Raw genomic sequence first — 17,160 nt, forward strand, 5'->3', positions numbered from 1 at the left:
ACTTTAATATTATTGGGGTAATTTTCCTATTTCCTATAATTGAAATTCCAGAAACACAAAGAATAGTGCAGGCAGATGCTGTATGGGTGACTGGTGTCTCTTGAGTCAAGGGGGCATGTGCCCTCTCTGACACCAGTCAGCGACTGGAAGGAGGGGGGTCCCCAGCAGCCAATCGTGCTGAGGCAGCCTATCCCCCCCAGCCAATCTTACTCACCAAAAAATGGCCACACTACTTCTAGAAGTCCTGCAGCCACTTCCAGAAGAGCCATGGCTGCTTTTTCTGGCAGCCCCACTCCCCAGCCAACACTCGTGGGGGGGGGGGGACACTGGTGCTCCCACCTTCCTCCCTGCCCACTGCCTAAACAGGGAGCACGACCTGACTGGGGTGCACCATCACCTACACATCACCACTGAGACGCTGCATGCCAGATGCACCCACCCAGGATATGCAGCATCACAGGCCACATATAGGCAATGTCAGAAATACCCCACCAACTAGGGAGGAGGTAAAGACAGTAGTGTTTGGACTGTGAGACAAAACCTGTCCTCTTCTTTCTTCCCCTGCAGAAGACTTACAAGTTCGGAAACTGAAAAGAGTGAATAAATGAAAAAACGAATAAATAAGACCAGGAGAAGAAATAAAAGAACAAAATTAAAAAGTACAATAGAAATATAGATATACATATGTAGTGATAGTATCAACAGTGATGTATAAATAAATAGGGTATAAATAATACATAGTAGTTTATAAATAAATAGATACAGTGGTGCAGGGAAGGAAAATCTAGACTACTTCATTTCTACTTTTCTACTAGCGTCTTTTTTTTTTTTTTTTTTTTAAACACATAATGACTTCTTTTTTATGAGAAAAAGTCATGTAAATGGACCACCATTTTAATGTTGAAATAAAGTTTTGAAATTCATACAGTTCCTTCTGGGTGTAGCGTTTTTTTCTTTCATAGGCAGATTGGCATGGGAGTCTGTGCAGTTTGGGGGTGGGTGGGAGAGGTGATGACTGCAGCTTAACATGGGGATCCCTGCCTGGCTTTGTAGGGGTAGGAGCATTTGGGGAGTGATTGGATTATTGGTTTAAGTGTGCCCCTATTGTAATTGAGTACCTGTCGGGGTATGGCCTCGACCGCCTCCCCGCATCGGGGCCGCTTACCGGTCGCCAAGTATCGGCTCAACTGGGGTTGGGCATTTTACACATGCTTGCCTCGCCTGCCACGACTTTGATGTTAATTGAGTTGGTTTGGATGGTCCAGCGCGTGTCGTCCAAATATGAGACTCCTCGGCGTCCCACGGGTCCCGTGTTGATGAGGGCTCCGCCACCCCTACACCCTCGCCCATTCCACCGGGTGGTGGCCGCCAATCTGGCCCAGCCACGTGTCCATGGATCACCCAGATAGTTCATAAAAGAAAATGTAAGGGTCATCACAAAATGCTAAGGCCAGGGGTTCCCTGGATCAGGCGACTGCTTTAGTCTTCTGCAGACGGCTGCCGATATTCCCCTGTACGCCGTGGAATCTAAACCCCCTCTCTCCAGCCCTTGCCGAGATCTTCGGGAGGATTTGTCCAACTCCTCAGTTCTAATTAAGGCTCCAAGTGGCCGCTCTGCCCCTATTACCGGAGCTACGGTGCCCACAGTCAAGGAGTGCCCTTATATTGAGTTTATAAGGTACTCGGCTCCTGCTGAGTCCCAGCCGCTCCCGGCTGGTCAAAACAACAGTCCGAGGCCCCGCTGGGCCAGCCACCTGGGCTTAAAAGCCCCGCTGGGGCTTACCCCTTCCCCAAAGGCTCCTACCGTGTCTGAGAGCTGCTCGCAGCCACCGCAACATGCTCTGGCCGGCTTCCACTCTGCCGCTGCCTTCTTCCGGTTCTGCGTCCCTCCGTCTCGCTGGCCCCTGCTTCTCTTTTATGTCGGTCCTGGGAGTACCAGACCCTCCCTTTCCCACACACCTGGAAAAGGTGAGTTCCTGCCCCGCGTCTTGGGCCTGTGTGCACGTGCCTAGTGAGCTTCCACTTGGGCATGGAGCCCCGGAGCCTGCCAGCTCCTTCTCTCCCTCACAGTACCAAAGACAGCACCAGGGTGGATTGGTATCAGAGGTCCGATGCTTGTGGTACCCCCAGTCCCAACGTACAGGGATCCTGGCAAATCAGAATTCTGAGGGGGAAGCAACTTTTGGTAGCTTTGCAAGAAAGGCTCCCCTCCCCCACCCACACACACCCATCCCAAACCCAACAAGAAAAAGCCTCAATACTGCACCAGGGGAGAGCCCAAGAAAAAGTTTGAAAAAATGTAATTAGCAACTTCTCAGGCAACAATGTGTCTAGGGCTTGGCATTTGTTTTTTGCGTCACCTCCCCCACACCCTCCCCTACCCCTGGTGAGCCCTGCCAGTTCCTTGCAGGCAGGCCACAGTGTGTGGATCCCCAGCCAGGTGCAGAGAGAGAAGCTTATCCCACTGTTCTGCACCGCTGCCCGGCTCCCACACCTGCATGCAGGCTGGCTGGGCAGTGTGGAAGTTGCAGGGCAGAAGGTGGAGTAGTAGGGTTGGGTTCCCCAGCAGGGGTGGAGGTAGCTGTCCTGAGCATGGTGTGGGTAGGGGCACAGTAGGACAGAGATCCCTGGGCCCCAAGGACTCTTAATCTACCTCTTCCCCCTACCACCCCGTGCCCCAATCTGCCATGCTGCTGCTGCTCTGCTTCAGCATTCCCTGGGGTTTGACCTTGTCTCCTGTTTTGCATGAGGATACAAAAGACAGGAGGCATCCCATCTCCTCATGGACACTCAGTCTCACATGCTTCATGCTGTTAACATCCAGTCACAGATGCTCTGCATTTTTCTCCCGATTTCTTTGCGATTTTGCATTTTGCCCTTAATGGCCTCTAAGTGAGTGAGCGGTAAAGGTGAGCAACTTGTGAAGAGACCCAACACTGACAGTGATGCAGTGTTAGAAAAACTACAATATCTGTGACTGTATCACTAACATTAATGAGTCATTGGATGAGGTGAAGCAGTCAACTATCAACACCTCTTGGGGAAAACTTTGGAAGGAGGCAGTCAATGAGTTACAAGGACTCCCCACAATAGAGGCGGAGGTACAGCATATTGTGGAGCTTGCATGAGACATGGGAAGTGAAGGGCTTGAGGACCTACAGGTCAGTGAGGTGGAGGAATTGACTGAGGAGGACCTGAATGAGCTTGTCAAATCCCCCTTGAATGATGACAAAGAGGTAGTGTGGTACAGTCAAAGGTAAATCCTGTCAACCTTCAGGTCATTCTAGTGGCCATGACTCTCTCAGACCTGGTGGTTGAGATGGACCCCTTTATGGAAAGAAGTTTAAGCGAGGGCTGTAAGACCTCATGAAACCATACAAGGAGGTCCAGAAAGTTCTTCAAAAGAAAATGAAGCAGCCATTCATCATTGGTTTCTTTAAAAGACCCACTGCTCAACAGTGAATCTTTTTTAACCTATTACAGGTAAATAAAAGTTATTTTTATGCACTGCATGTTCTTTTATTATTCATATTCAAGTCCCTAACCCCATTTTCCCCATAAGCCTTTTGTCTTACCAAAAACTACGGTTTTGCCAACCACAGGAACTTTCAGGAACCTAACCCCCACAGTTGGCGAGGGAAACCTGTATTAATCCAGGCCACCCATCACCCCTGCTGCAGGACCTTCAGCAGACAGGGCACCCTGAACCCATTTGGGGAATGGTACCTCATAGTTTGGGACAGGCACCCCTGCAAGGCAGACATCCAATGGAGGGACTTTTTTTTGAGAAAAAATCATAGAAATGGAGCACCATTTTAATGTTGAAATGCATTTTTAAAATTCATATAGTCCCTGAACTGGCATCTTTTTTTTCATAGGCAGATTGGCAGGTGGGAGGATGGAGACACTCATCCCACCATCCTGCACTGAAGCCTGGGTACCCTACTCCCAAAGCCGCATGCAGGATGGCTTGGCAATATGGGGGGCACTGAGCAAAGGAAAGGAGGGTGTGGGTTGGGGGAAGCCAGCACACATGTGCACAGATGATGGCCTGGAAGTGCTACACAACATGCTGCACGTTTCACAGACATTTATGAAAGTATATTTGTACTACTTACTCTGATTATTTCTATTCTACTCATTATTTGAGCGATTATTTCTAGTGATATGATAGAGGGCAAACACCCACTGACTAGAGGCAGCCAACGTCATAGTTTGTTCCACATTGGCACTTCCATAATTTAATAGCTTTGAGTCACAACTTACATAGAATAGTTATAATACTTTAACAACAAAGATTTTTTTTTGTATTTGAAAAATTAAAATGTATGGTGGTCAAGTGCTCAAAGTTTGGGATCCGTGAATTTTTTTTCTTTTGAGAATCACCTGTATTTTTATGAAGTGTTACATTGTATTTTTTTGTGTTTGTTTGTGGTTCTGTTTTTGTGCATTTGCACTGCATACATACATTGTGATCAAGCACTAGTATGTTTATTCAACAGCACCTTCACACCACAAGTATTTCTCCTTGCATTTTAATATTTGTGTCTTTGTGTTTTTTGCGTTTTTGTGTTTGCGCTGTTTGTTTTCTGGCTTTCTGTGTTTGTGAATTCACATGCTTTGTTTGCTTGTGTTTGTATGGCAGGCAGTTTGCATCTTTACTCTGATTATTTCTGATTATTACAACAAACACCCACCAGGCAGCAGGAAATATGACAGTTACCCACCTACCCCGCCCAGGCACTGACACCTACCACGCAGTAGGAAAGAGGGCACCCCTCCCCCACAAGCTCTGATTAGTATGATTACTATGATTATTTCTGATTATTACATTGAGCACCCAACAGGCAGTAGGAAAGGCGCCGACACCCCCTCCCAGACGCTGACACCGAGAAGGCATTAGGAAAAAGAGGGCAGTCACCCACCATCTTGGGCAATAACACCCACTAGGCAGTAGGAAAGAGGGCCATTGTCCAACATCCTGCGGGTTGACACCCAGGACACAGTACGAAAGGCAGCACTCAGCCTTACGAAAAAGGGCTGTGTTCCACCGCCCCGGGTACTGACACCCACCAGGCAGTAGGAAACAGGGCTCATCCACCCCCACCCCAGGCACTGATTACTCTGACTATTTCTGATAATCACAATTATTCTGATTAGTATGATTACTATTATTATTTCTGATTTTACACTGAACACCCACCAGGCATTACGAAAGAGGGCCATGGCCAACCAGCCCAGGCCCTAACCTGACACCCAGGGTGCAGTAGGAAAGAGGGTACTCAGCCTTAGGAAAGATGGCCGTGGCCCACCAGCCTGGGCGCTGACACCCACCAGGCAGTAGGACACCCAGGACATAGTAGGAAAGAGGGCACTTGGCCACCCTCCCCCACCCCCCCAAAACACTGACACAAAGCAGGCATTAGGAAAGGTGGCTGTTTTAGAAAGCCTGCTTAGAAAGCCAAAGAAGATCCAAGACAAACTGCTTGGAAATCCAGAGAAGATCTACACTTAATATTTGGAATAAACACAGAGAACAAAAGTCAAGATAACATGCTTATTTACAGCAACAGTCGCTTGATCAGAATATACAAAAAGGTGGGACCTCAGCTAGAACCAGAAACCACACAGCCTTGATAAGCAGATCACACATGGAGGCAGGCTTGCCTGGAATTGTGACATACACACACTGCACACTTAACAGACATTTCTGAAAGTTGTTTTCTAAAGATTAGGATTACTTTGATTATTTTTTATTATTACACTGAATAGCTGGAATAGCTAAAATACCCTAACTTGAGCAAGCTGACCAGACCAGAGGAGGTTGGGCTCCACAAGCAACAAAAGAACAGAATAATGACTACAACATAATGGCAGAACACCCTCTCCCTAACACTGACTATTAATTACTTTTGGAAGCAGATCATTATGATTAGAGCCAGATTAGTATTCTTATAATCATTGATGATGATGATGATGACAACGACTCTAGATGGACCTAGTTGAGCTCATTTTCCTCACAAGATACAAAGTAGCACAATCATTAGGCACTAAGGCACACACCAAGCAAGCCTGGGCTGGGACCGCAGAGTTTTTGGCAGGCACCGGGGAGAAGGCAGACAGTAAGGCAGGGAGGTCAAGAGGCAGCAGACAGACAGAGATACATTTGTTATTATTGTTATGGATTACCATTAGGAAAAGACATTACCCCAATACCAAGACTTTATGCTAATTATCTTTGTGTACCTGATGAACAAAACGAACTGAATGCCCAACAGTCAGCCGAATGTCAGCCAGCAGACAGCCATGACTGTATCTTGAGAGTTCGCCAAGTAGCGAATGAGGCAGGCACTCATCCACCACTCAGCCATGACTTCGTACTCTTTTGCATCTCGACAGTACTCCAAGCTGTTTTGCACCTGGGAGAGTACACAGTCACATACTAGAAGAAATACACTGAAGTCCAAATTTTTGGCTGTTTGATGCACCTGTGAATTATCTACAATACCAAAACAAAAAAGAACAGGAGTATTGCATCCATCATTTTGCAAAAGACTTAATAAAGCAAATCTGAGTAAGTAGATGCTTGAACTAGCTGAACGTTTCTAATTTTTCAGCATTTCAAAATATTGTACAGTATAGGCAGGAGCACAAGCGTTGTAGGCCAGGACACTGGGCATATAGTCAGCCCTGCAAGCAGGATGCACACAGCTTGCTCCACAGACAGTTGTTACCCTGACCAGAGACAAAAACATTCTAATTATTCATAAATAATATATTAATATTAAAAATAAATTTAAAATTGTAAAAATTTAAAATTATTATTTGACATGCATGTTAAGTTGCTCCTATATCAACACAATACAAGCCCTTCTTGGTTGTTTAGAAACTATTAAAAGTCACAGCAGAGAGGGGGGTTAATTTTTTTTGGTACTATAAAAAATCAGCAGCAGCAGTATGATCGTAATCAACATCGTTATTATTCTCAAGTTTTTTTCAGGATTATTAATCTCAGGATAATGCTTATTTCAGTCATTGAGGCACGCAGGCAGGCAGTGATACTAATAGAGGTTGGGACCCTGACAGTGGGACATGACTCACATTGCCAGTTGAGACAATGCAACTGTGTACAAGGAAGTAGCATCAGGCATCGTTCTCAGGCCTTTGCCCAGCTGGGGGGGAGCAGGGGCATAGGGAAGGGGGCTCTTGCTGCTGTGTGAGCTCCCAGGTGAGGAAGGGGTGGCAGGTGCATCCCCACCAGATCTGTGCGCTGCTGTGGGCCTTCCTGCTGTGTTACCCTTCTCATTCCTTCATGACAGTAATGAAAACCACCCTGTTTACTTGAAAGTTCAAGTAAACAGTTCACCCGCCCTGCTTCAGGGCCCAACTTAGCGTTAGGTCGCACTTACCAAAGTGTATGCATGGAGGACATTCACCATGTTCTTGCAACTCCCACATCACATCTTGCACTCAGCCACTGCATTCTCATTCCTGTGTCCCCTGGGGTCCTTGAGGGGGCAGGACCCCTGCTTCCTTCCTTGTTTGGGTGTAAAAAAAAAAACTCTAGACATGCTAGCACCAGGCTGGAAAAGAACACCAAAACCCCCTGTCCAAAGAGAGTGCCAAAACACTGTGCAAAAAAGACATGTAGCTTTTCACAAAAGAGTGCACCTCCCCCTAGTGCTCCATGCAAAAAGTTGGCAGAACTGAACCAAAAGACTTGTTGGGGGGCAGCCCCTTTGGGTAGCTTTGCACGAAACAGTGCACCGCAAACCCTGAGCACCTCCAGCAAAAGCAGCAATACTGTGCCAGGGGAGATCAAGGGAGAAGGTTTTACCTTTGAAAGAGGGCAATTAGCAACTTCTCAGGCTGAGCTCTCCAGGGAGCAAAGGCCTTTTCCTTCGTAAAAAGTTTATTCACCTCCCCACTCCCCCAACACCAGCATTGTGCTTGATCTTAGCCAGTGCTTGGGGTTTGATTTTTGCATCCCACAACCCCATCAGCAGGGATTTTGCTGGCCCTTCACAATTAGGGAGACGGAAGCAGAAAGACAGGGCAACATGAGGCTTTTTTGTAAAGGACACCAAAACAGGCAGTGTTGAAGCCCTCAGTTACTTGGGCTTCTTCACCTGTACCCCAACCCCATCCTACCTGGAACTGGCCCTGGCTCCCTGAACCACAGTGGTGCCTGCCTGGCCCTACTGGCACTCTTGTGCCCCTTGGCTGACTCCACTGTGGTTGGGGAAACAGGCTTAGCTGTAATGCTCCCAGCTACTGCCTGGACAGAGGCAAGCCAAGCAGAGCTATTTTGTCTTTTCTTGGATGGTGCCCACTTTTTAATGCCATGCTTTAGCAAGTGCTGCAGGACATCAGATACCAACTCGTACGTCTTTGGGGCATCCACGAGACACCGCATGGCCACGTCCAGTAACTGGTCCATGTAGTCTAGCAGCTTTTCCTGGAAGGCAATTACGTTGTCTGCAATTTGGTTCTCCCAGACCTCATCACACCAAAGCGATGCCCAGACTTTGTCCCACCAGCTATTTGCAGCTGTCACTCGGGTTTGTGACAACTACACCAAAGCCTGCATGCTCTCTCAGGACCATTACTGCCTCCCTGCCGTGCGTTCTCTGCCAAGCAGTTTCATTTGGTTGAGAGACAGTGATGCTACACTAGAAAACAGTGGGTACATCTACACATGAAATTAAGGTGAAGGAATAAACTCCAGGACAGTTTGCCCTCCCAGGTGCAGCACTTACATGTGTGCCCAGAACAGGAGCAATTTGAGCCAGGGCAGAATAGGTCTGGGCTGGCAGCAGGCAAGGTGGGGTCAGCCCTGAGCTCCAGGTTGTGGCATCACGTAGCAGAGGCTGGCTGGGTCATGAGTGTACTGACCCTGTGGAGCAATGCAGCCAGGAGTCTGGCCCCACCTGCTCAGCATCTACATGTGCATTTCAGCGCAGCTAACTCTGCCATAAGCTAGTACTGTCAGAGACAGTACTAGCTTATGGCAGAGTTAATTAGTTTACTGCACCTTAATATCAATGCATGGACAGACGGTGACACTTTAGTGCAGAGCTAATTAGTCTACTACATAGTAAAGCACGTGTGCAGATGTATCCAGTTTATAAAAGGAAAAATTGCAAACAGTACAAAGAAGATAAATTAGATCAGTGGGTGCCAAGTCTTCTGGCAACCATGCCATAATTAGCATCACATCCTTCTTTTGACTGGCATCAGATATCAACTTCCAAATTTATGTCTGGTATTATTGCTCAATGTTTGCATTCCATCTACCCACTCTGGGCATTTGTAAAGATTGCAGCTTTCAATTAAGTGCTGTGCTCCATGTCAGACACCACATTCAGACAAGTGGCTGTCCAATATGTTCATCTTGTGAAGTGCTGTTGTGAAGTGTCTATATCCAAACCTCAGACTGTTCCATTTGATGCATGCTTCTGTCAAGATTGTGCCCAATGATGGACTCATTTGGTTTTGGTAGAAAAATGCTGTAGGAATAGTTCTGACCTTTCCCAGAAGTTGGCTCACTCTGTTTAGCATAGGTTTGGTTTAGCATCCTCAATCTCTTCCAGGAGTTTGTGGGCTTCATGTACAAAACAGTTTACAACTTTTAAGCCTTGTTAGCATCATAAGCCTCCCTCTGTTTGGGCTTCCAGCTAACAGTTGATGGAGCAGGTGATTTTCATCATCTTTTACCTCTATTGCCAGTCATGAAGTTAGTGTCCGTCTTCTTATATTGTTTGGCCTAATGCCCAAGTGTACAGGTAGTGCATCTGTGTGTATGTAAATTTTACAGCCCATTACGAGTCTCAGGACACTGTAAAGCTCCACACCATGTCCAAGAGTCAGTCTGATCCCTTCCTCCTACCTGATCTGCTGCTCTGGTTTCTGTGTCTCGCCCTATCTGCCACTCTGCTGTCTCCTCCCCAGTTTGCCATGTGCTACACACAGAACATGTCTACATGTATACTTTACTGCACAGTACATTAACTGCAGTGTGCAGTAAAGCATCACTGTCCACAAGTGAATGGTAATTGGACCAGCAGAAACTAATTTACAGTGCCATTAGATCACCAGTTCCCAACCCTGGGTTGCAACCCAAACGAGGGTTACAAGAGCAATGGTGATGCACACAAAAGACAAGCTGTGCCATGTGCCGGGAGCTCCCCTGCCCCTGGGCTGCTACTGCTGCACTCCACTCCCAACAACGGGTCGTGGGAAAAAAAAAAAAAAGGTTGGGAACCACTGTATTTGATAGTCTCAGACAGGTACTATCTGTTGGGAGAGTATATTACTGCACTTAAACACATGCTTACATGGTGATGTCAAGATTAGTTTACTCCAGCTCAAATTGTGCCGGAGTTGATTCTGTCATGTTAACTGCACATTTACACATTCCCACAAAGCCTATTAGTGCCACTTGTAGTACCTTTGCTGAAGGTTGTCCACCCCGACCTACATCTTATGGATATGGTAGCCTTAAATAACATGGTTAAGGTTGCCCTTAATCATTAATTGGGCTGCATCTTCATGCCATATTCTAAAACCACCTTATAACAAAAAAGCATATCATTCCTGAATTTAAATGCTGAAATGATAGTAAAGCCAGCAAACATTTGAAGCTAGTGCATGTGCTGTAATCCATTTTTTCTGGTACTTTATCACAAATGGTCTTCCAGAAATGTAAGACATTATTATTTTGCTAAACTGACAGACTTCTATTTCACTGAGTTATTGTTTTATATCTCAGACAGTCAAGCCAAACTTGGATAACCATTATTAGATTTAATTTCAACATTGTGATTGTGTTAGCCTACAGATTTAACTTTAATTTGTCACATTTAAAATTAATAACCCTAGTGCTAAAGCCTTTGATTCCCTGACACCCCCATATATAGAGGTTTCCATTTTTTTTTTCCTGTTAAACATTCAGATGACAGTGTGCCTCATTTCTTAAAGTCTCATGTCATATAGAAGTTAAATCCCAAGTTCATCCAAATGCAACATCTCTAATACAATATCTAATAGACACACAAAACCAGTATTCTGCATGATGCCACATGGGTAAAAGCACAGTTACTACTTAGAAAACATTTTTCTACTATTCTACCAAGAAGTACCTGCTAAAATGAGGTTACATACAATTTTGCTTTTAGTATGGATCTCTTTCCACAATATACCTTGCTTCGAAACCAATGAATTCTTCCCCGCATACTGCATGAGTAAACTGACAACCAGTGGGAATAATATGTTTTGCTAATGTCCATGTTGACTAAACATATTATTGACTAATTAACTAATCAATTCAACTTTCTACTCCATACCTCTCAAAATTAACCCCCCTCCCCCCCGCAAAACAAAAACTAGATCCTGAAAATAGATACAAGCTTCAGACTTATCCTGGCGCATGTCCATGAGGGGCCAGTGGGGGAGGTTATGCTTAGGGGCAACCAACATTGGTCCATTAGAGGCAGGTCCTGTCAAACCAACCTGGTGGCCTTCTACAACCAGGTCACAAAATCCTTAGATGCAGGGGTAGCAATGGACATAATCTTTCCGGACTTTAGGAAGGCCTTCAACGCTGTCTCTCACCCCATTCTCATTAAAAAACTGGGGGACTGTGGACTGTGGTGTCGACACCTACAGAGCTAACTGGCTGGAAGGCTGCACCCAGAGAGTGGTGGTGGATGGGTCATTTTCGACCTGGAGGGATGTAGGCAGTGAGGTCCCCCAAGGCTCAGTCCTCGGGCACGCACTGTTCAACATCTTCATCAGTGACTTGGACGAGGGGGTAAAAAGCACCCTGTTCAAATTCGCAGATGACACTAAGATGTGGGGGGATGTGGGTACACTAGATGGGAGGAATAGGCCGGGGAACTCCCTTCTTGTCAGTGCAGAGGCAGAAAAGGATCTTGGAGTCAGTATTGATGCCAAAATGAACATGGGCCGGCAGTGGGAGTGCAGTCAGGAAGGCCAACCATACCCTGTCATGCAGCCACAGATGCATCTCAAGCAGGTCCAGGAAGGTGATCCTCCCCCCTCTATGCGACACTGGTCAGGCCGCAGCTGGAGTACTGTGTCCAGTTCTGGGCACCGCACTTCAAAAGGGATGTGGACAACATGGAGAGGGTCCAGAGGAGGGCCACTCGCATGATCGGGGGCAGTAGGTCAGGCCCTATGAGGAGAGGCTACAGGACCTGAACCTGTTCAGCCTCCACAAGAGAAGGCTGAGGGGGGATCTACTGGCCTGTTACAAATTAGTCAAAAGGCATTGGGGGAGTCCCTGTTCCCCCGAGCACTGCCAGGAGTGACCAGGAATAATGGTCACAAGCTGGCAGAGGGTAGATTCAGACTAGATATCAGGAGGCGCTACTTCACTGTCAGGGCGGCTAGGATCTGGAACCAACTTCCAAGAGAAGTGGTGCTGGCTCCTACCCTGGGGGGTCTCTAAATGGAGGCTAGATGAACATCTTGCTGAGGTCGTTTGACCCCAGTACTTTTTCCGCCAAGGCAGGGGTCAGACTTGATGATCTGCTCAGGTTCCTTCTGACCCTACCAACTGTGAAACTATGACTTTTGCTAACGTTGCCCAAGCAATCAACTTTTGTTAGAAATGTTAGTAGCTAGACATATTAGTAATAATGGAAGTGAGTTTAAGGGGCTGCTGATGAGCAGAGATCTGGGTTTTCTGTTTCCCATGGGAAAACGGAAAAAAACATGCATTTTCCTATTTGACTGAGAAACACAGATTTCCCATTTTAACAGACAAATGTGTGGATTTTGCAGTTTTGCAAAAAGATCTGAAGGCTGGTAGACTTCCAGCCTACATGGGGCTGGGACACCGGGAGGACAGGCATGCAGGTGGTGCCATGTGCATGTACATACACATGGCTGCCAGGCAGCCTGGAGAGCTGTTCCTGCATGCAAGTCTTGTGGGGGGAGGGGAAATTGAGGCCCCCATGGCGGGGTGGGGGAGGTAACAGAATTTCAGCAGGGCTGGGGTGCTGCCCAGCCCAGCCCAGGCAGTGCATGGTGCTTGGGGCTGGAATGCATGGCCACAGGACCCTGGCAGGGAGCAGGATGGAATGAGGCAGTAGGGCTGTGCAAAGCTTCAGGTGCTGATTCAGAGGAGATTCAGCCTGATTTGGCAACCAAATCTCCGAATCTGAATCAAATTGGGAGACCAATAAAAAGGTCCAAATCAATTGAGAAAAGATTCAGAGAGCTTCAGAGATTCAGGCAGTCCTGCTCTCCAATGCAGGGAGCTGGACCCGGACTCTGTTCTGGTAAGTAGGGGGTGAGGGGGCTGGAGGAGGGGGCCATGGTGGGACTCTTGCCAGGCCCCAACCCCTGCCTGCTCCCCCAAATTCACCCCAAGCCCTGCCCAGTCTCCCAGCCCCCATGGCTGCCCTGCCTGGCCCCAGGATCCTTGCTTTTAAAAAAAAGCCCCACACTCACCGACTGCTGCAGCAGCTGTCAGGGCTTCTGGGGGCTTATGGCAGAGCCCCCCCCACACACACCACAGAGCAGTGGGGGGGCAGGGGGTATCTACCCTCCCCTCCCCCCCAGCCTGGCAGCAGCTTTAAAAACAAACAAACAAACCAACCAAGAGCTGGGATGCTGGGTCTGGGCGGGGCAGCCATTGACAGAGCAGGGAGTAGGGCCCATTTGATTTGGAGATTCAGCTGATTCAGTGGGAGCCAAATCTCTGAATCAGATTCAGTCAAATCAATTCAGGACAGCGATCTGAATCACCGAATTGAATCACTGTCCCCCGAATCGGCCAAATCTGAATCCAAAGCAAATACTAGCCGCTTTACACAGGCCTAGTGGGCAGCTCATCCAGGGAGCAGAGGAGGTTGGGCTGGCTCCCCACCACTGGGCACACTCCTGGGGAGGGTAAGGGAGGCATGTACCCTCTATATCTGTGTGCAGGGTGGATGTGGGCTGCACACTGTGGGCTCAGGCTCCCTGCCCTCCTCCTGGGGCTTCCACAGTGCAGCAGGTGAGACCTGGTGCAGCAGAGCAGAGCAGGACTTGGCAGGGAAGCTCTGAACCACTACAAGTTCCACACCACTCTGGCAAAATCGCCCCTGCCCACCCAGCAGCAGTGGACGCAGCAGCATAGAGTTGTGCCCTTCACTGCTGCCAGGCAGGCAGGGGGTAACTTGCTTCCCTGCCTGGCCCCACTCTGCCCTGCTTTGCTGGGTCCCACCCACTGGGCTGCAGAGGACCTAGGGGAAGGCAGCAATTTGGGGAGCCGCAAGCCTGCAGCAGGCAGCTAACACCCAAGCACACAACAGACTTCACTCCGGCCATACTGCCCGTGGGGGAAGGGGAGCCGGGCTCTGTGCTCTGCTCCCCACTCAGGCCATAGCAGCTGCTGCTTCTTGAGGGCAGCAGCTGGGGCTTGGGCCCTGATTCAGGGGACAGGGAACTGTGGACACAGGTCCCTGGCCCTGTAGCTGTGGCAGCTGGAGACTGGCAGTAGGGCTGTGGTTGGGGAATAAAGAGCACCAGCAGGGGCCAGGGGGCTGTGGGTGGGGAGTGAGGAGCCTGGACCTGCATCCTAGTGAACAAAGACGACAGGGAAAGCTCTGATTTTCCATGATAAGGAAAACACAAAATCAAATACCAACATTTAAAGGCATTTAGAATTTATTATAGTGATTGAGGCACTGGTAGGCTTCCAAAATTACTTTAACATTGTAAATATATCAATAAAACATTGTGTTCAACTGATATCTATATATTCTATATATATAGTGGCGTTTCATTTTAATCATGGATTTTGGGGGTTGTATCAGAGAATTTGTGATTTTTAAACAGAAAACCAGGATCTCTGCTAATGAAATAAGGAACAATTGACCTCTAGGGGCATGTATAGATATTTGGGGAAGTTAGATTGGGTTAAAAATGGCCACCCAATCTAAGTTAAGTTGGCAAAGGGGGCTGATAGGATCAGGAGGGCACGTGTGGTCCACGGGTGGAATTGGGGAGCAAGAAGGATGCATAGGTGCTGGCGGCATCAGGGGGACTAATGAGAGTCTATGAGGGGAGTTTGGAGGGGTGCTCTCCCTTTTACCAGGAACAGGGGCTAGCCCCGCAACTTCCCACCCGCAGACATACAACTCCCTCCCATTCTGCCCACAGCCCCCACCTTATTTCTTCAGCTCCTGGCATTGAATGCCAGTAAAATGGCACTGGGAGTGGTTTCCAGGATGGGGGGAGGGGGGTTGGCAGGCTTGTAGGGTGGGAGAAACTGGTTGGTCCACAGTGGGGTGAAAGGGGGTTTTCCATCTTGTAAGGGTAGAAAGTGGGGGGATGCTTAAAATAGCCCAGTGCTACTGGGGTGGGTAGAGAAAGTGTAGCCCCAAACCTAGGGCCAGTTGGTGGCCTTTCCCAGCCCCAGGGGCTGCAATAGGAACTTTAATGTTCAGTTAAATCTGTCTTGTTGAACTCAATCCAAGTTAGATAATCTCCAAGGTATGCTTAAACTTAGATCTGGTCAGCCATTTTTAAACTGATCTAACTGTCCTGAACTTCTGAATAGTTCACACTTAGATCCACCAAATTAGGGATCTAAGTGTAAGGTTCACACATAGGCAAACTAAATTTAAATTGGGTAGCCATTTTTAATACAACCTAACCCCTTCTCCCTGCTGCCCTCCCCCACCCACAACCTCCCTAAATGTCTGTATGTAATGTACCTTAGATGGCCAGTCAAAATCCTGTTACATTAACAATGAGCAAATGTTACCATGAGAAAACCACCTTACTGACATGGCTCACAGGAAGACACAAACTTTGATAAAAACAGCTCTGGTCCGTGTTGACTCTAAAATTAACAAATCTATCACTTTTCAGTATAGAATCACAGAAAACATACTTTGCCTTTAAAAGAGGGATACAGAAATTGCTTACTGATGCAAGGTCTCTTGAAGACAGTTGTGTCTTCTGCATTGTGCCATTACTCAGCATATATCATATTTTCAATGTAGAAGGAGAGGTGATATTTAGTAACTCAATCCAAAACACTATGAAAAACTACAAATGATATCTAGATTTTCTCTGTGATTATGTGCATGACCCTGGCAACCATCAGGGATGAAAAAAACAACTTTTCATTTCAGAGAAAATTTTGATTTGCATGACCCTGCTGGAAAGAATGCTTCAGCTTGCTGAAGGTTGCTAAGGCCACACATATAATCAAAACCTAGGGAAAAAATGTCAAATGACAAACTATTTTTATGTGAAACAAGTCTAATAGACAGTAAACCAATTATTCCCATGTTCTTTCAAAATACAGAACGGCTCCCCAACATCACAAGCATTTCTAGCTTGACTGTGTAAAGCTTTCAAGGCAAATCTTCAATGCAGCGGAAGCATAAACATTACATTGTTCCCAAAGGCAGATCAATAGAGATTTAGACATTAACCAAATTATTCTAACTCATTCTCTGGGTGTTGTTTTATAGAAGCCCCTTAGTACTTTTACACACAAGAAAATTAGGTCTGTCAAATGATTTTTAAAAATTGATCACAATTAGTTGTGCAACTGAAAAAATTAGTTACAATTAATCATGATCTTAACCACACAGCTTAAAAACTCAAAATTATGCATGTATTTTGTATGGTTGGGGTGGATGCAAGGGTGTGTGGGGAGTGGGAATTTGTGCAGGTGTGGGGGGCTGTGGGTGTGTGTGTAGGTTTTGGAGGGGCTCCACATGCCCTGGCAGGATGGGGGGTACTGTGGGTCAAGAATAAGGGGCAGCATCAGGGCTGGGGGAGGGGGGATGCTGTGGCTTGGAAGTGAGGGGCAGGGGAAGGGCACAGGCATATCACTGCTCCCCCCATCATAACAACCCCACCCCTACTCACAGAGGTGTTGTTTTTAAAATTGGAAATATGGCAACCCTACCAGAACGTAGCTCAGCAGCGTGTAGAGCAGTGCCCAGCAGTTAAGTCTGTGGAGGGGAAGGCATGGCAGGGCCAGATCGAGACACCACCCCCCAACAGTGAAGGAGTGGGGCACTGGTAGGGGTGAATGGGGTCCTAGGGCCAGGGTATGGGACAGAGCCATGGGATGCTTGTCCAAGGGCACGGGGGTGGGGCAGGCTCCCCGCTGCAATATGTACC

Source organism: Crocodylus porosus, unplaced genomic scaffold, assembly GCF_001723895.1.
Source record: "Crocodylus porosus isolate Cpor-Errol unplaced genomic scaffold, CroPor_comp1, whole genome shotgun sequence".
In the NCBI taxonomy this organism is placed as follows: domain Eukaryota; kingdom Metazoa; phylum Chordata; order Crocodylia; family Crocodylidae; genus Crocodylus; species Crocodylus porosus.